Source organism: Callospermophilus lateralis, unplaced genomic scaffold (assembly GCF_048772815.1).
Source record: "Callospermophilus lateralis isolate mCalLat2 unplaced genomic scaffold, mCalLat2.hap1 Scaffold_112, whole genome shotgun sequence".
Lineage (NCBI taxonomy): Eukaryota > Metazoa > Chordata > Mammalia > Rodentia > Sciuridae > Callospermophilus > Callospermophilus lateralis.
Window position 1 is genome coordinate 51,907 of NW_027511460.1, and position 20,308 is coordinate 72,214.

At 45.9% G+C, this 20,308-nt stretch overlaps 1 pseudogene; it reads left to right on the forward strand.

The window, feature by feature from the left end:
- The window catches only part of LOC143640087 (teneurin-4-like), a 63,172-nt pseudogene extending 45,774 nt beyond the window's left edge, over positions 1-17,398 (forward strand).
- Positions 17,399-20,308: the final 2,910 nt, after the last annotated feature.

Sequence of the window (20,308 nt, forward strand, 5' to 3'; positions counted from 1 at the left end):
ACTTGGGATAGCTTCCTCTAAAGACAGCAGAAACACAAGGAAGGACAAAGGAGTGAAATTCCCACACAAGCCCAGAGATACTGTTTCCATTTACAGAGGAGAACTCATGGTGCATTTTAAAGACGAAGTTTACCTTTTTCTCCAGAAGTTTCTTTAGCTAAGGAGCCAAATTAAAATGTTTTAATTAGATTTAAATTTTCTAATCAGAGCTATTTTAAAACCATTGTCGTAACAATTTAAAATGTGTATGTATGCAACATTCTGTCAGTGATTTTAGTATTATTTTTTACATTATTATAAAGAACACTTTTATCCTAGGGTATATCAAAAGACTTAAAAATGTTCTAGTAATCCTACTTTTAGGAACCTATTTTGATTAATCCAAAATGGAAATTTTGGATTCTGATTTATCCAAAGAAAAACATTTTAATTGAAATATAATGACATACCTCAAATTTATCCTTTTTTATTAATATGCTGAAGCCTTCAATCTTTTATTTATTTATCTTTATGGGGTACAGGGATTAAACAGATGGCCTTGAGCATTCTAGGCAGGTGTTCTACCACTAAGCTATGCCCCCAGCCCCAAAGTTCACTCTTGCTAATAAAAGCAATTCAATGGCTTTTATCATATTTACAAAGTTGTACTGCCATCACCAATATCTAATTCTGGAACATTTTTAACACCTCAAAAAAGAAATCTCATACCTATTAGCAATCTCTTCTGCCCTGGCAACCATTAATCAACTTACTTTCTGTCTCTCTGGATTCACCTACTCTAGACATTTCCTATACATGAATTCATACATTTGGGTGCAATGTGGCACATGCCTATAATCCCAGTGACTCAGGAGGCTGAGACAAGAGGATCCCAAATTGAAGGCCAGCTTCATCAACTTAGCAAGACTTTATCTCAAAATAAAAAATAGAAAGGGCTGGGGTTGTATCTCAGTGGTAGAGCACTCCTGGGTTCAATCCCTAGTACCAATTAGAAAGTAAGTGAAAAAATATGTGGTCTCATACAACATGTGGCCTTCTGTATCTTCTTTCGTTTAGCATAATATTTGAAATATATTTATTTACACTGTCCAGTAATTGTGAAAAACTGGAAACACACTGAATACCTATTTGGGGCATGGTTAGATAAAGTATAGTACTTCCATATAATGGAATACTTTATAGTCATTAAGAAAAATGTTTATAAAAATATTCATGGGTATGATATAATGCAGTGATGAGTCCAAAATTCCACAATTATTTAAAATTTTAAGTGTATTGGGAAATACCCTGAAATCTACAAATATGCAAAATATTTCTAATGCTGTTATTTGAGTACTGAGATTATGGATATTCTTGTCCATGTATTTTCCCAGTTTTCTTCAGTATCACATTTTACTCCTATGGCTGGGGGAATGCTCACCTCCATCTCCATCCCCAGCCCTCCTGAGCACCTGTGTTTTCCTCTCCTTCAGACCAAGTCCGGAACAGCTACTACATCGGGGCCGATGGCTCTCTGTGACTGCTGCTGGCCAACGGCATGAAGGTGGCACTGCAGACTGAGCCCCACCTGCTCGCTGGTACTGTCAAACCCACGGTGGGCAAAAGGAATGACACGCTGCCCATCGACAATGGCCTCAACCTGGTAGAGTGGCGGCAGCGCAAGGAGCAGGCTCGAGGCCAGGTTACCGTCTTCGGGCGCCGGCTGCGGGTGAGCAAGGCCTTGGAGGCCACTGCACAAGAGTGCATGCTGGGAGAGGATGAGGAGACTCGAAGAATCGGGTCTGTTCTCAAAACTCTCTCTGAGACCTTAGATTCCTCACCTGCAGAGGGAGGTTCTAAAGTAGGTACCACGTGTCATGAGAGGCTCCTGTGTGGTCTTTTCAGCTTTAACTTATGTAAGGATCTATGGCTTTGGAGTTATGTAGGAGGCGAATTTCCAGCTTATTGCTCCAAGTGAACTTGGGTTTGTCAGTCGTCTTAGAGCTTCAATTTTCTTCTCCATAAAAGGAGGAAGATAAAACCGATTTTACAAGTTGCTACAAGGATTAGAGGTAACGTGTGAAGTGTCTGATTTAGACGAGGTGGTCAAGGATAGCTGCTCTTCTTGTCAGTGCTATTATTGTAATTGTCAGTACTGTTGCTAATGTGTCCCAAAATTCTTTGTATCTCTTTGGAACCTAAGCCATGGTCTCTTTCCAGAAAGAGTGACTGTTCCTAAATGACCAAAATGACCTCTGTCACTGCAGGGAACTGGCTTTGTGCTATGGCATATCAGAGCACCTTGCAGGGTGTGGATGCCCTGATTCAGTGCCTGTCTGCTCACCTCCCATGAGTAGAGTGTGGCTGTGGCCTGGGGGGTCACAGCCCAGCAGTATTTTCCTCCAGGTTCACAAAGGAAAGAACAGGCAGAGTCAGAGCTGGTGACCTAGGCCTGGCTTTCCATCCAGCACTTTGCAGACCACAGGTGCTCGGTAGATGTTCACTGAGCTGAAGTGAACCACAGAGTGGAGCCAGATCTTCCCAACATCCCCAAGACCAGAGAAGCCTCCTTATAGCTGCACAGCTTGGGCTCCCTTCATTCCCTGCCTTTCCTCAAAGATAGCTCACCACCTAAGTTCCTTTTTTACATGTGGGGCAACCAAGGTCCAGAGAGGGCCAGTGATTTTTCCAGAGTCACATAACTAGGCTGTGGTAAAGACGACAAAGTAGGCCCATAACAGATACCAAAATGTTAAGTGACGTCCAATATCAAAAACTAGAACCAGGCTTCCTTTGTTCCCACCAACTCAGCCCAACGCTCTGGTAACCATCTGATGTGGGAAACAGCCTCCTGCTAGTTCTCTCAGGAAGGCCTCACAGCTTTTGTTCTCAGGGGTCCACCACCATCTGTGGCCCTCACTGAGACCCCACCAGAATTCTCAAGCAGCCCTTCCTGCACATCTGAGGCAGTGTGCAAAATGGGAAGTTAAACCCAGGTTGGCTTCCTGCTGGGCCACGTGTGTAGCCTCAGCAAATCCTCTGAGCCTCAGGTTCCTCTGCGAAACAAGACGACATATTGAAAGCACCTAGCCCAGTGCCATAGATCCCAGGTGCTCTATAAAGGGCAGCAATTAGTACTATTAGGATTTTTCTCTCCGCTGTGCGAACTGGACCAAAAGTTTCCCAGGCTTTAATTGGTCTCTCTCCCAGCCTGAGAGATGGATGGTGCTCCAGTCGGGTGGCCACATCTCGGCTTCCTCCCCAAATAAATGACCACCCACAGTGGAAGCATGTGGAATTAGAATGTTAGCCGGGTGTGCCTCCCCAAAATGGAGCTCATTTTTTATATGACTGGGAACTTTTTTAATAAAGAAAGATGTAAAATAATCTCATTGCCGCCACTGCCGAGCACAGGAAGCATTAGGTGCTCCCCAATGAGCTGCTTAATTCAATTTTATTAATTTTTGCTACAGAGGTACAACTCCCCTTCACTGGGGTCCCAGGGGGTGTCGGGGCAGCTGTGTGGGTGGCACCACCCTGGGGGCAGCCATAGGAGGCCCTTCCAAAAGGTGCCTTAACAAGGCCCCTGTCTTGTGGGTAGTGCAGCCCTGTCTCTGTGGGCCATCTCTGCAAGGAACAAGCGTCAGCCTCCAGTGCCTTTGATTTTTCACAGGAATTGTCTGCCACACTGTTTTTGCTTCTGCAATTGTGTTCGATTACCCCAGGGAAGGCAACCTTATTATAACCAGGCCATTCACCGCTAAAATCGTCGCAGTATCGTCATTATAAATCCTTATTTTCAAGGCCTTAGAACTTGAGTGGGGAGAGAGGGAGACATACACATCTCTCCTTTCTCTGAGATTGACCATGAACATTTGCTGTCATTTAATGGGAATAATCTCAATCATTTATCCAGTACCGTCTCTGTTTCTAGCATTCCACTATGTAATTTACTTAAGTTTCTCCGATCCTCACAACAACTCTGTGCTTACACAGAGGAAGAAACCAGGACACAGAGAGGGGAAGACACTTGCCCAAGGGCACACAGAAAAGCCTGTCACAAAGTTGAGGTTGGATTCTGGCCTTAATTCCTAGACCTGAGTGTGCCCTATCCCCCCACCCCACCCCCCACACACACACTTTTTTTAAACTACAGAGGACCCCAGAGAGATTTCATTTCCTCAGGCCACGTGTGCCATTGTGCATTATGTGACCTAATTATCTGCTTTCCTCTTTTTTTTTTTTTTAATTAATTTTTATTGTAGGTTGTTCAAAACATTACATAGTTTATCTGCTTTCCTCTTGAGTCTTCCTACCTGTTGAACTTAACCGGTAACTAGTGGAGAAGACAGAATATGTGCCCAAATGTCCCATGAGGCCAAGTGGCCATTAGAGGGAGCCAGCATTTTAGTACCTGGCAGGGTTTCAGGGGCAGTCAGTGCCTAAGGGCCAGATCCAAGTACAGAAATAGATCCCCAAAGTATATTTCTTTACTAAACTACGAAAAACCTGATCTCCTACCTTTGAGGGAACTCTGTATTTCTGACTCTGCAAAGAAATTAAATTGCATACTGACCCAGCAGCTCAAGTGGAAACTGTACAAGGGGCTCCTGATTCTGGGTTCAGGAGCAAAGCATTCTGAAGCTGAGACTGGACCCCAACCAGCCCAAGCCAGAGAAACTACCCTAGGCCCAAACACCCACTGCCTCCTAGGCCTCTAGAAGGAGGAAGAGGAGGGTGGGGGAGGAAATGATGATGTCTTGGGAGCTGATGGAGGTGATCACAAGCTCTGACTGTGGGCAAGGGCTGGAGAGTTCCCAGAGGCGTGGGAAGTCCAGGATCCTAAGAAGGCCAGGTTTTGCCCAGAGAACCACTGAGTGTCTATCAAAATGTCACAGTGGTGAGTCAGGTACAGACTCAGTGGTTCCCCAGCCATGAGATCTGCAGCAAATGCCTTCGCTTCTTGGGGCTTTGTTTTCATCAGTGTCAAACATAGCACAGTGTCCATCACAGAATTGATGTCTCAGGTATTTTCTTTGCTAGGCCTACTTGGTGGCTCTGTTTTAAGGAGGGAGCCAAGAGAAATCTGCCTGGTTTTTTTTTTTTTAAATATGTCCTCATTGAAAAATCACATTAGAAAATCATGTGGATCCTCTTCAGTCACAGCTGCCATGTGCTCAACATCTGCCTTGTCTGTCCTCCCATAATGCCCTGTGCAGTTGGCATTATCATTCCCATCTTTCAGATGAAACATCACAGCGCCGACAAGTGACAGAGCCAGGAATCAAACCCATGGGTGTTGACACCCACAACCTGTACTGCCTCCTCTACTCAGGAGCTTCTCAGCACAGGTGAGAGCTACATTGTCATCACACAAAATTCAGTGTCCAGGCTAATTTTCTTTATTACCCCTTCCCCAGGTTCACAACCGGAACCTCCTGTCTCTGGACTTCGACCGTGTAACACGCACAGAGAAGATCTATGATGACCACCGCAAGTTCACCCTTCGGATTCTGTATGACCAGGCAGGGAGGCCCAGCCTCTGGTCACCCAGTAGCAGGCTGAATGGCGTCAATGTAACATACTCCCCTGGGGGCCACATTGCCGGCATCCAGAGAGGCATCATGTCTGAGCGAATGGAATATGACCAGGCGGGTCGGATCACATCCAGGATCTTTGCTGATGGGAAGACATGGAGCTACACATACTTAGAGAAGGCAAGTGTCTGTCTCCCTCCACCACTGTCCTTGCCATATAAAAGGTCAATCATTATGGTTTAACCCATGGTTGGACCTCGCTTGCTGACTTCAGTGGAATAAGTGTGACCCAGGCAGTCTTCCAAACGGGAGTGGCAGGTGGGGGTCCTAGGGAAGGAAACATGAAGGTCTTGCCTGAGAGAGTGGAGGTAGGAACAGGACCAAACACTAACTGGATTTACAGAACAGAACTCATGTTTCTGACATAGGGCCAGGTTCTGCTCTGAGGTCCAGCACTTGGTGCAATTCCATCATGGAGAACCAGGCAGAAGCCTGGAGATTGAAGCTTAGGCAGGAGGATTCATTTCATCCCAGGGACTAGAAATCAGAGATGACCTAAAATCAAAAGTTGGTCCCAAAAAGAGAAAACCATTGCTTTAATGACTAGATGTGTCTAGGCCTGTTATCTGCTGACTTTTTCCTGAAAAAAAAAAAAGATTCTGAACTTCATGCTCCAATTCTGGTACTCAGATCCCCACTTTGTTTCCTGCTCTTGGTCACCTGTCCAGGACCAGACTCTGTTTCCTCTGTGGTATGTGTTCCCTGCCTGTGCTGGGTGAGCCTCTCTTGAAAGCAATGTTCTGTGTTAAGACCGAAGGAGAGAACTTGAAGGTCATCCAACAAATGGAAAAGCCAAACCCAGGGGAGGGGGAGACATACCCAAGAGCCACACATTAGATCTACTGCTAGAGGCCAGGTTCTCCCTATCACAGCCTGCCTCTGACCTGGTACCATATGAGCAATTGAGCAAAGCCTTCTGTACCCTTCTCAGACATGGTCTTGATGCTGTAGGCACAGGGGGTCCACAGAAGCTGCTCAGCCAGCAGATGACACCATGGGACTGTCTTTTAGAGAACACCTTGCTTGAGTAGGAAGGTTAATTTGAGAAGTCTGCTGCAAGGAAGCCTGTAGGGGGGCTGTTGAATTTTTTAGGCCAGTGCACCCCAACCTTCCTCACAACCCACCACACACAGAAGTGATCAGGCCTGTGCCACACCAAGGACCTGCTCACAGAAGAAAGCAAATGGCCTGAGTGTTCTGGGGCCCAGCCCTGCCAGGGCCAATGGCCAGGGAACACCTCATCACAGTACATCCATAATAACCTGTTTGCTGCATCCTACGGCGCACAGGTTGGAAGGCTCTGGTTGGGCATCACCCCACCACTTTCCTGAGCCTTGGGTACCAGATGTAGCCTTCCTCCTCCTTCTCCTCCCCTCATCTCTTCGTTTTCTTCTCCCTCTAGTCCATGGTGCTGCTTCTGCACAGTCAGAGGCAGTACATCTTCGAGTTCGACAAGAACGACTGCCTCTCCTCCGTGACAATGCCCAATGTGGCCCGGCAGACACTAGAGACCATTCGTTCAGTGGGCTACTACAGAAACATCTACCAGCCCCCTGAAGGCAATGCCTCGGTCATTCAGGACTTCACGGAGGACGGACACCTGCTCCACACCTACTACCTGGGCACCGGCCGTAGAGTGATATACAAGTACGGCAAGCTGTCGAAGCTGGCTGAGACACTGTATGACACCACCAAAGTGAGCTTCACCTATGATGAGACAGGCGGCATGCTGAAAACCATCAACCTACAGAATGAGGGCTTCACCTGCACCATCCGCTACCGTCAGATCGGGCCCCTGATCGACCGGCAGATCTTCCGCTTCACCAAGGAGGGCATGGTCAACGCCCGTTTTGATTACAACTATGACGACAGTTTCCGAGTGACCAGCATGCAGGCTGTGATCAACGAGACCCCGCTGCCCATTGATCTCTATCGCTACGATGATGTGTCAGGCAAGACAGAGCAGTTTGGGAAGTTTGGTGTCATCTACTATGACATCAACCAGATCATTACCACAGCAGTCATGACCCACACCAAGCATTTTGATGCCTATGGCAGGATGAAGGAAGTGCAGTATGAGATTTTCCGCTCGCTCATGTACTGGATGACAGTCCAGTATGACAACATGGGGCGAGTGGTGAAGAAGGAGCTGAAGGTGGGACCCTATGCCAACACTACCCGCTACTCCTATGAGTATGATGCCGACGGCCAGCTGCAGACAGTCTCCATCAATGACAAGCCACTCTGGCGCTACAGCTATGACCTCAATGGGAACCTGCACTTGCTGAGTCCTGGGAACAGTGCATGGCTAACCCCACTACGGTACGACCTTCGCGACCGCATCACCAGACTGGGTGACGTGCAATACAAGATGGATGAGGACGGCTTCCTGAGGCAGTGGGGTGGAGACATCTTTGAGTACAACTCAGCTGGCCTGCTCATCAAGGCCTACAACCGGGCTGGTGGCTGGAGCGTGAGGTACCTCTATGATGGCCTGGGCCAGCGTGTGTCCAGCAAGAGCAGCCACAGTCACCACCTACAGTTCTTCTATGCAGACCTGACCAACCCCACCAAGGTCACCCACCTCTACAACCACTCCAGCTCTGAGATCACATCCCTCTACTACGACCTGCAAGGACACCTCTTTGCCATGGAGCTGAGCAGTGGTGACGAGTTTTACATCGCTTGTGACAACATCGGGACCCCTCTTGCTGTCTTCAGTGGAACAGGCTTGATGATCAAGCAGATCCTGTACACGGCCTATGGGGAGATCTACATGGACACCAACCCCAACTTCCAGATCATCATCGGCTACCATGGAGGCCTTTATGATCCACTCACCAAGCTCGTCCACATGGGCCGATGGCATTAGGATGTGCTGGCTGGACGCTGGACTAGCCCAGACCATGAGCTGTGGAAGCACCTCAGCAGCAGCAACATCATGCCTTTTAATCTCTATATGTTTAAAAACAACAACCCCATCAGCAACTCTCAGGACATCAAGTGCTTCATGACAGGTGAGGACTGGGCTCCTTCAGAGGGTGGGACCCCCATTGCTCTGGTCAATTGGCAAGACCTAGTCTTCTTCTTCTTTTTTTTTTTTTTTTGAGAGAGAGAGAGAGAATTTTTTAAATATTTATTTATTTATTTATTTTAGTTTTCCGCGGATACAACATCTTTGTTTTTTGGTTTTTTTTAAATGTGGTGCTGAGGATCAAACCCGGGCCACACGCATGCCAGGCGAGCGCACTACCGCTTGAACCACATCCCTAGCCCCAAGACTTAGTCTTCTTAAGGAAACATTAACTTGACCTAAGGGCATCATCTCCCAAAGCATATATATTAGAAAAAACACTAGTTCAGAGAATACACTGAAAGTCAAGATTCTGGCATCAAATAAACTTGAAAGGGCCACCATTCTTAAATATATTTCATAACACTTTTCAGTTTGTGAGAGGCTCTAAGAAGTCATAGTGAAGAGAGCTATATTTGCCCAATATTTCTCAAACTTATTTGACCATGAAAACCCCTTTTTTACCATGAAATCCTAATATCTCACTGGATACTTCCCTTGGAGTGCACTTTGGGATTTTCTGATATAGAAATCAAACTGGCTCTGAGATTCTGATAAATCAGGTTAAGGTATGATTAAAATAAAATCAGTTCTTAATTTGTGATGATGGAATAGAAAACTCAGACTTTGGAGACAAAGCTGAGGGAAGGATCCGCCATTGCTAAGCTATCACAGGTTTGCAAAATTTTCTTAATGTCCCTGAATTCCAGTTTTCTGATCTATAAATTAAAATTAGAATATTCACCCTGACTCTAAATAGGCAAATATGCGTATGAAAAACCTTACAGCAACAACTAAAAAAAAATTAAAAATAAAAAATAAAATAGATACATAACTAATAATCAGTAGTAAAGATAAAATAGAAGATGAAGCGAAAAATCCAACAGTTGCATGAAAAGTAACAAGGAACACATGGAAAAAAATAGAAAAAAAATACTTACCTACCACCTAGTTGCAAGGGTAAAATGAGATGTATTTCATATCAAACACAGTGCCTGACTCACGTTGGTTCCCTTTCCTTTTCTCTCTAATTGAAAAAGTGAGCTTTGATTTCCACTGTTGTGAAACTGATTTGAATATAGTATCCAATGGGTCCTGCAGGCAGGGATGTCTCCAGCAGCCACAGTTCTCCCAAGCAAGTAACTATGCCCAGGTCAGCCACAGAGAACCTCAAGTGGGAGTGGCTGTGGGGCATGGATAAAGCCAGAATGTCTTATATGAGAATGTGTAGTGGGCAAAAATTGGGTGTATCCCAGCTTGTAAACATAATAGTCTCCAATCGTTTATCCTGTGACACAATCCTCTGGCCCTCTCTCTTAGGACAGTTTTCTTCATTCAGTAAATGTCTCCTCTGTGCATTCATTGTTTTAGGCACTAGAGATAGAAAGAGGACCCCTGCTGTCCATAAATTCACACTGTAAGGTAGGTGACAGTTGCTGTCCAGTGTGGGAGTCCATGGTGAGGATTTGCGGGGAAGGCCAGTGCAGCTCAGAGGAGTCCTGGGGAGGCCTCACAGAGAGCTGACACTTGGGGCTATTTTTGAGGTTTTTTTTTAAGGTAGTGAAGAGAAATGCGTTCCAGGGAGTGGGAACAGATGTACAGAAGTGTAAAGAGGGCATCATGTATAGCTCCCAAGAGTGTCCCTATGGACATGGCTTCCTGGCCCCAAACTTGGCGTCCTCATCTGGACCCTGTTTCTGCTCACAGCATGGGAGGATTCCTTTTTTCAGGAAGGAACTCCAGGTTGTTGTATTAAAAGCAAAAGTCTCAAGCATGGGCAAGAATTGAGAACACGGTGATACACAGGTGTGATGAAAACATACTTGGATCCCCGAGATAAACACGAATATCCTGACAGTGTTTCCAAGCATTCACTATGTTCCACTTGGCCGCTAGCTCTAGAGAAACTTGACAGATTGAGATGACATTTCCATTACATCCGTCTACATTGAGCACACCCCCTGCCTCACCCTCCAGTGAGTTTCCTGTGAGACATTTTGGCAGGTTACTATAGCTGGAAAACACTGGTGAAATAGGACATGTACTTTCTATCAAAAAATCATTTCAGATTGCCAAAATATTATTATCCCCCCCTTTTCCTTTGTATACCACCAATGCATATGGTCTCCTTTCAGAATAGCATTAGCATGACTAACTGCTCTATGCCAGGCCCTTGCAGACTTGATCTCCTTTAAACTTGGTGATAACTCTAAGATCACTTCCATTATCTCCGTTCTACAGATGGGACATTCAAGGCTCCAAACAATGAAGTGTCGCCCAAAGTCACTTAAACTGGGGCTTTCTGGCTCCAAAACACTTCCCAGGACAATCATGCTGGTCTCCAAATCCTGTTTTTAAGAAAACAATTCAGCTGGGACTATAGCTCAGTTGGTAGCGTGCTTGCCTCACATGCATAAGGCCCTGGGTTCAATCTCCAGCACCACAAAAAGTAAATAAATAAATAAGAAGTTTCTAAGAAAGCAATTCACAAAGGATAGGAAGGGCAGCAGAATACAACAGACACTAGTATGGCAATATATAAATCAATGGAAGTGTAACTGATGTGATTTTGCAATCTGTATACGGGGTAAAAATGGGAGTTCATAACCCACTTGAATCAAAGTGTGAAATATGATATATCAAGAACTATGTAATGTTTTGAACAACCAACAATAAAAAAAAGAAAAGAAAAAAGAAAAAAAAAAGCAATTCACCACCCAAGGGGGTACCTGACACTTTCAAATTGGGTTTTCATATCCAAGTCAGTTAAATCCAATTATATATTTCAAGTCAGTCAAATATTATTATATGTTTTGCTAAGAATCTAGAACAGACTCAAGCATAATGCTGCCTTCATGGAATGCATGGCCCAGGGCTGCTTTTATCAAATGTCTTTGTGAACCCACCATGAGAATAAGATTTTTATATCACAGTAAGACACTAAAACAAAAGGCTTGCAAAATAATCCGTGTGATATGCTCATATTTTCTAGTCTAATCTACTCCATTTCAGGAAATATGCTTGTCATGACCCACAAAATTGTTTTTACTTACATAGTAGGTCCTATCCCACAGTTTGAAAAACAGTGGTGTACAAGAGAGGTGCCAGATAAGCAGTCAAGATTTTAGCAGATCGCTAATGAGAAACTAAGATACTACTCTCACTAAACCTGACCTTTTTATTTCTGTGTAGGCTATACGCATCCTCACTTCCAGCAACAATGACAACAACAACAACAAAAATCTCTTTCTCCAAAGATTTCTTCAGGGTTCCTGACATACACTCCAATCAGGAAGGCATAGGTCACATAACAACCCTTGAAGCAATAACTAGGGCTGGAGACAGCACACACTCATTGACTCAGCCTGGGTCACAAGAGCCATTACTGATTCAGCTTCCCTAGAACTACATGAATACTCATCCCCCACTCCCACCCCACACCAACACCCCCACCCAAAAAAGAAGGCAGAATGGGATGCTGGGAATATGACCAAAAAATGTCAACCCAGATATAATGTATATATCATTGCACTTAATCTTCACTTGAAGCCTGGGAGTGGGGAATAGTGACCCCATTTGCAAAGGCAGAAAGTGAGGTTCAGAGAAGTAAAGTAACTGGCTCACTGAGACGTGGCAAGGCTGGCATTAGAACTCAAAACCCTTGTTTTAAAATTAGAATATACTTTGTAAAGAACAAAGCTGTGTACCTGCAAAAGGATTAGTAGAGCTTGCATTTCATCATCCTACTTGGCCCCACCTGCACCACTGATGTCTGGGTTAAGATGGGTTAAGAGGAGGCTTTTGTTGTTGTTTGGGTTTTTTGTTGTTGTTGTTGGTGGTGGTGGTGGTTTGGGTGGTTGGTTGACTTTGGTACTGGGGACTAAGCTTTTTAACTGGAGGGAAACACCCATCTCTAATGTTGTTACAATTCTCAGCTCTTCAGAAAAAGCACAGTAGGAACACCAATGAGAACATATATCTTCACAAAAAGGAAAGATGTGTGACAGGAATTTGCCACCTCCCCTCACTCTCACTTGTAATTAAGGCCCAGCCCTCTTCTCAGCCCCCTGCTTTCCTGGGAATTCATGACATTCCAGAGAGAAGCTTTCTTTACAACTACAAATTCAGGTGCAAGTTCTCAGCCTCAAACAAAATGACTTTGTAAGGTTTCTTCCCCTCCTCTTCTGTTTGTTTAAATTTCCAAAAGAACCATCTGCCACGAGTCAGAGAATCAGAGACTCTTAGAAACTCAGTGAGGAAAGAGACTCTGGAGAACAGTTGATCCAAGTCCCAACCTTTATAAATGAGAAAATGAGGGTTCCAGGGTGTGGAGGCATGGGGCTGGGAAATAAAGAAAACCCTCTGGGAGGCAAGAATTGAGTCAGCCACTTCAAATATATTAAATCCAACAATTTATGTACAGATTTGGAATAGCTCCCGCTATATGACAGTTGCCTCCAAATGATAACACTATCAGTATTCTTCTCCACGGCATGGCTAAAACCATTTCTATTGTCAATATGCAAACAAGAAACCTAAACCTCACAGAAGTTAAGTAAACTGTCCAAGGTCATGTAGACTATGAGCTGGGAAGCCAGAATTTGGACCTGGGTTTTTGTCTGGCCTCAGTTACCACATTCTTTCCCTTCTGTGATCCTACCTAATAAGGCCCAGGTGAGAAATGGAACCTGGATTTCTAAGCTTCCCCTTTACCACCACTTGCCTGTACCTCCTGCTTCCACACCAGCAAAGGGCCCCAGGGACAACTAAAACTAAAATGAAAACAAGCTTGAGATCCTTGAATGGGAGAGAAATGTGATACCCCACAGTGACAGGGACACAACTGTTGACCCCATGGGCCATCCCACCTCTGTGGATCCCACCTCTGGAATGAACCCTGCACCTGCTGGGAGAGGTAATTTCCAACTAGTACCCTGCCTGTGGGATTAGATCCTCAAACTCAGTGTACAGACTGGAAAATGAAAGCACAGGGAGGTTGAGTGGCTTCCTTGGGCTGTCAGGAAATAAAAGGCAGGAGCACAGGGAAACTGATCTCAGTACAGGTCATCTCCATGCCCAGTGGCACTTTGGCCATGAGGCTTTCATCCCTGCAAGGGAGGTAAGAAGAGAGTGGCTGTTTGTTTCTCAGTGAATTTTCTCTTTGCAAGTCAATCATTAAAATCTTCCTCTGGATCTGACCATTCTTTTGTTTCCTTTTAATGACTGGTCTGGTCAAAGAGGAGGCTCTTCATCCACAACAGTTGTCCCTGAGTACGAAGCTGGAGGTCCCAGGGGTTGGTGTGAGAGTGGAAAAGGATGTCTGGAAACCTAGGTTCTACCTAAGTGACATCTTTCCTGGGTACACATCTGGGAGGAGAGTCACTGGGTCCCAGGAACGCCTGGGGCTTTAGACCATGAAACCATTTTCCAAAGTGTTTGTAACAGTCACTTCTTCCACCAGCAGTCCTCCATGCCCCCACCCCACCTGCAGCCTCTCTAGGTGTTGAATTAGGATGAGTGGCATCGGAAGGCACTTACTTCATGGGGATGTTTCTGCTTCTCTCACACTCAGATGTCAATAGCTGGCTGCTCACCTTTGGATTCCAGCTGCATAACGTGATCCCTGGATATCCCAAACCAGACATGGATGCCATGGAGCCATCCTATGAGCTCGTGCATACACAGATGAAAACCCAGGAGTGGGACAACAGCAAGGTAACTCCTCAGACAGCACCTCACACCTCAAGCATTTCAACATTGCAGGATGGTCTTGCCAGCTTTGCAGGAGAGCTGGGGTCAGTGATGGAAACCAAGGCAGTGACTCTACAGGGCCTGCCAGAGAACATTTCAGCAAACATTTAGCAACTCTATTGCTAGGCAGGCCACTGGGACCCAGCTGCAGGGACACACAGATGCTCAGAAGCCATATGAAGGCGCTTTGTGTATCACAATAAGTGTGGAGTTTCACAAAAATAAAAATCCTCTGTCAATATCTGGGCAAAGGTGCAGGGGGAGAAAGTGTGTTCTAAATACAAATGTGATATTTTTTGAGCACCTAATGCACCTGGCCTCGTGTGAGGTATTCTGCATATGTTAACTCAAAAATATCCCACTGTGTAACTGTTCTCGATTTACAGATTTAATGCCTGAGGGTTTTCGATACCACACAGCAAGGAAGGGATTCAAACCAGGTTTCTGTTCTGTGTCATCTTGCTGAGTGCCGGGCCTGGTATACTGTAGGTGCCCCAAAAGCATTATTTTTTTGTCTTCCTTTTATGACCCCATTTCAAATACAGAATTATACAGCTGGAAAGATCTTTAAAAACAGTCTAGCCCCACCCGCTCACTCTTTGCATTCATTTTTCCCCTTCTCTGTCCCTTCTTTTCCACTGCCATTCATAAATTCTGTACTAGAAGCGGACTCCATGCCCAGCCCTTTGCTGTGCCCAGTGAGTGCAGAGATGAATAGGACTTTGAGGGGATCCTAGCCTGGAGGACAACAGGCTGTGGAGGAAAGCGGCGTTGCCAGATGGTGTCCTGCTAGTGATTGGAAGCTTTTGCATCCCTATTTCTTATTTCAGACTGATTCCTTTAGGCCTCAACTTAGCCGTCTGTATTGTCCTCTTGCAAAGCGCTCCCCACACGTAGCTCCAATCAGTTAAGTTCTGGGTCTCATTTAATACCCAGCCTACAGGTTAGCACAATACAGGTACACAGAAAACTTTTGTTGAATGAATAAATGATTGAAAGAAAAAAGAGCCCATTTTACAGATGGGATGAGGGTTCAAAGAGAAACTTACCCAAGGATACTCAGCTGGGAAGGTCAGAGGAAGGTGCTGAAAATTCGGGGTTGCCCAACCACAGAGCCCATCCTCTTTCTGCCAACACCTGCTCCCCAGCACCCCGGCCCTGCCCCAGATGTCCCAGCATCTGCAGTCCCCAGGGATGATTCTAGAGCGTAGCTCTTCCTCCCCCACCAGGTTCCCTGCTGTATTCCTCAGTCCCTGTCTCTGACTGCCTGTTTGCCAACCTCGCCTGTCAATGCATTATTGATTTCCGCCCTTGGCAAGCATCGGAGATCTTTGTTGTTGAGCACTCCAGCTTTCGTGAAACTCTAGGAAATAATTGTTCACAGACAGGGTTCTATTAATTATAAAGAGGACTTAATTTCAGTGGGAGGCTGATGGGCCTATTTCTAAAGCCATTTCCCTGAGTTTCCTGATGAGGCCCTGGAGCCATCCCAAACATGGCTTACCTGATCTCCAGAGCCATGGAAGGGACAGTAGATGATACATCAAGTTGGCAAGGCCCAGCCTGTCCCCCAAAGCAGCCAAGTGCGGGAACACCTGAGGACCCCCAAGGAAGCACAATAGAGGCCCTTCTGGCAATTTATCTGTATACATGGTTAAGAGCAATAAAGCAGAGTAAGCACATTGATTCAGATCACCACTTTTCCTCTTTTTCTGCATTTCTTGCCATTCTCCCCCTAATATCACCCCTCACATTCTTCAAGTCCCAGCTGAAGCATGAACCTGTCCTCAAAACCCACCTTCTCTTTGTCCTCTCCCTTCAGGCTGGGATACTTCTGAGCCTTGTTTCTCCCTATAATAACAGCCCTTGAAACCGAGCTTCAAGAATCAGACAGAACTGGGTTTGAATGTTGACTTGATGTCAGTCATATAACTATGAACTATTTATAACTTCTTAGAGCCTTGGTTTCTTTCATTTAAAAGTAAAATTGGAATTATAAAATATCCACTACATAAAGTTATTATGATGATCAAAAGAGACAGTGATAATTATTTAGCTTAAAAAGCAAGAAATGTTAGCTATAGCTCCTATTATTATCTCTCTTAGACCACCAGTGGTCACATTTGATGGCAATCATTATTGTCACATCTGATTTTCCCCATGAAACAATGAATTATTTTGGGGCAAAGGTGATGTCTGACTTATTTGAGTACCTCCAGTGCCCAGAAAAGGACCTGGCCCAGAATAGATGCTCCTTGAACAGTCTCTGAATCGAAGGGTATGAATGGTGGATAATGGACAGCTAGCCATCTTGTGGTCAGCAGTAGAGATACAGGCTTCTGGTTAATAAATATGTACAGACTTGATTTATTTAAGTGGATTTTCCATATTCTTGTGGTTTGCTTTTTCCCTTTGTCTTATTCTCTCTCTCTTGTTCTCTTTCTCTCTCTCTCTCTGTCCTCATCAGTCTATCCTTGGGGTACAATATGAAGTTCAGAAGCAGCTCAAGGCCTTCGTCACCTTAGAACGCTTTGATCAGCTCTACGGCTCCACAATCACCAGCTGCCAGCAGGCCGCTGAGACAAAGAAGTTTGCATCCAGTGGCTCAGTCTTTGGCAAGGGGGTCAAGTTTGCCTTGAAGGATGGTCGAGTGACCACAGACATCATCAGTGTGGCCAACAAGGATGGTCGGAGGGTTGCTGCCATCTTGAACAATGCCCACTACCTAGAGAACAACGTCGAAGAGAAGGTGCGGGTGCTTGAGCTCGCCCGGCAGAGAGCTGTGCGCCAGACTTGGGCCCGAGAGCAGCAGAGACTGCGGGAAGGGGAGGAGGGCCTGAGGGCCTGGACAGAGGGGGAGAAGCAGCAGGTGCTGAACACAGGGCGGGTGCAAGGCTACGACGGCTTCTTCGTGATCTCTGTCGAGCAGTACCCAGAACTGTCGGACAGCTCCAACAATATCCATTTCATGAGACAGAGCGAGATGGGCCGAAGGTGACAGAGAGGGCCAAGGCCTGGACTTCTTGCCAAAGACAGCTACTCTTTTGTGGCCACATACCTGACTGTGTTGTACTTTAGAAAAAAAAAATCCTTTTTTTAACAAGTGCAGAAAACAAACAAAAAGATACTGGTTGCATTGTTAATTCATGCAACATTCTTTTTTTTAAGAAAAGAAAAAGACACAAATTTGGCCTTCACACATTTTTTGCAAAGAACAGAAGGTTTTTTTCTTTTTCTGTAGTGTGATCACAATGAAAACTCTGTCTTTTGTTCCCCTTCTCCTTGAGGAATTTTTCCTGTTGTTCGGGGTATGTTTCTTCTCTCTTTGGGGCACACATCTAGAGTGTGTCCTTGTCTGTCCCTAGGTACCCAGTGTGATGTGAGACATGAGTGTCTGTGCTAAGGTGTCTCATGTGCACCCCTTTCTTCTTTGACAGGGGGTTGTGCAGGAGTGGGGGTGCAGAGTGTAATGGGCCTGGAGGAACTCAGGAGCTTTTGCTGGGTTTCCTGCAGGGGACTGGTGGCTTTTTACTCACTGTGTTTTGTACCTCCAGAGGACCACACATGGTTACATCTTGCTCTGGAAAATGTCATGATGTTGTTCAGCACCTTTTCAAGCTGCCCCAAACTCCTGTCCAGGCTTTATATTTTAATGCTAAATGAAACCCTCTTCCCCTTTTGCAAATTTCGTGTAGTTGTTGGTGCCACCCCCATACTGGGATAGAGAACACGTCTCCCCACTCCTTCCCCCAGTCTGGTAACATAACATCCTGGGGCTATGAGCCCCATCCTCTCCAAGAGGTGACAGCACCCAGGATGTCTGTGATTGGTTGATCCTCCATGATGCCCCTTGCTCATCTCCTCCTCTCTCCCAAAGCCAGATGTGAGAACCAGCACTGCACGGTGAACCCTCCATGGCGGCACCATTTCCAGGGAGGGGAAAGAAACCCTCTCCCCTTGACTTCAGGTATCTTCCTTCCATTGTTCAGCTGCCACTCCTGAGAAATAGGCATGTGGAGAGAGGTGCTTGGTGGCCTTTGATCCTGGAAAGATGCATAAGAAAAAAAAAGTCAGCCAAAGAGAGGACTCCGCAAAGGCCTGAGCCAGGAATCCTTCTAACCAGCTCGGAAGTCTCCTCTGCCTCCCTTGTGTAGACCATCCCAAAGCTGGGGTGCAGCAGCCTGGGCACCCAGGAAATTCCCTCTAGAGAAGCCCTGCTAGGGTTTTTGTTGTTGTTGTTTGGTTTGGGGCTAGGGTTTTTGTTGTTGTTGTTGTTGTTGTTGTTTTGTTTTTTAAGATAAGGGAGAGAGAGCTAACTGGGTGTGATCTGTCGGTGTCATTCAATCCCACCAGAATCAGGGACAGTTTCTAAGACCAGTACACATATTGGGAGGCCAGTCTGACATGGTTCCCTTGGAGACCTATGAAGGGACCCGGAGCAGGTGCAGCCCACAGCTGGAAGGCTGCCCAGCAGGATGCAGCAGCCAGCAGGCCAAGGGAAGGGAGGAGGGCAGAGGAAGGTAACAGCATGAGCCGGGAGCTCCTTGTTCAAGGATTCCATTCCTGGTGCATCTGCCTAATTACCATTGTCATTACCACTCACAGGACGCTCTGGGAGACAGGAGGGGAAGCCAAATGCTTCCTTTTGAGCTGGGCTTCTTAGAAAATGGGACTTTCATGGGTTACATTTACATTAAGTGTGGAGAATGAGTTCTGAGTCAGCTATTCCCGTGGAAACCTTGTTGGACTGATAAGTTCATGGCACCTTTATAGCCTTATTCACAGAGTCTTCAGAATACGAAATGAGTTCATGAAACCAAGAAGGGCTCTTACTGTATGAGAATTGGAGCAACATGTAGCTTGCGTTCTGCCTGGCAGAGGGAGGCATCCAAAGCTTCTCGAGGAGGGGATATCTCGCCTTACATCATCCCACTGGGATAAGAGGATGTGTTTCGCTAAGTGCTCTTCCTGTTTCCAAAAAAAGTCACACTGCCTCAACAGTGTGCTATGGCCTGTTTGTCCACTGGTGGCCCATCGTCTCTGGATCCAGAGCTCTGCCAAATCAGATTTGCTGTTTCTCGGGTCCACTGTGTGTGGCATGAGCTGGCGATGGGGGCTCCCATCTGACAGGATTGTTCTTGGATGGGATGGAAAGCAGTTTGGCCTAAAGAACACAAGTTTTTGTTTTTGTTTTTGTTTAATCCAAAGGAGACTTATGCCTCTCAAAATTGTACTCTTGCTGTAAGGAGCCCTTGGCAAAGCTCTCCTGCCCATTGGCCTAGTTGGCCAGTCCCATCCTGGCTGCCTGACATCATCAAGACCTGCTGTGGATGTCTTCTTGGGGCAAAGACAGCATGTGGCTCAAGGGACTCATCTTCCTATTCCTCCCTAGCCTCTGTCCCTCTTCAGTTGCCCCCCCCCAAGAGAATAGAGTAGACTTTTAAGGATCAAAAACACAAAATTATTGGGTATTATTTTATTTAAGGAAATGATCCCATACTTTCCCTGGTCTTCATACCACCAAGAAGGCACAGCTTCTGGGGGGAGGAGTGGGGAGGACAAGTGTAAGCATCCCAAAGCTTTAGAGAAGGAGCTTATCTGCAAGGTGGGCAGTGCCAGGTATCACCATTTCACACTGGTGCTCTCATGTTGGAGCAGGTGCTATGACCTTGGCCCATTTGAGCTCGTTTCCACTGGGACTGGCGGGTGACTCCAGGCCTCACCTTTTGGTCTGTCCTCCCACTGAGATCACCAGTCCCAATCCCATACCAAGGATGAATTTGAAGGCATAAGCAGAGCTCCTGTGCCTACATTGTAGGTTCTAACCAATAAATCCCAGCACTCTTGGCACTGATCAACCAAAATCTGTCCATTCGATAGCATGACCAGGCCTCCAACCCTGGCCCAG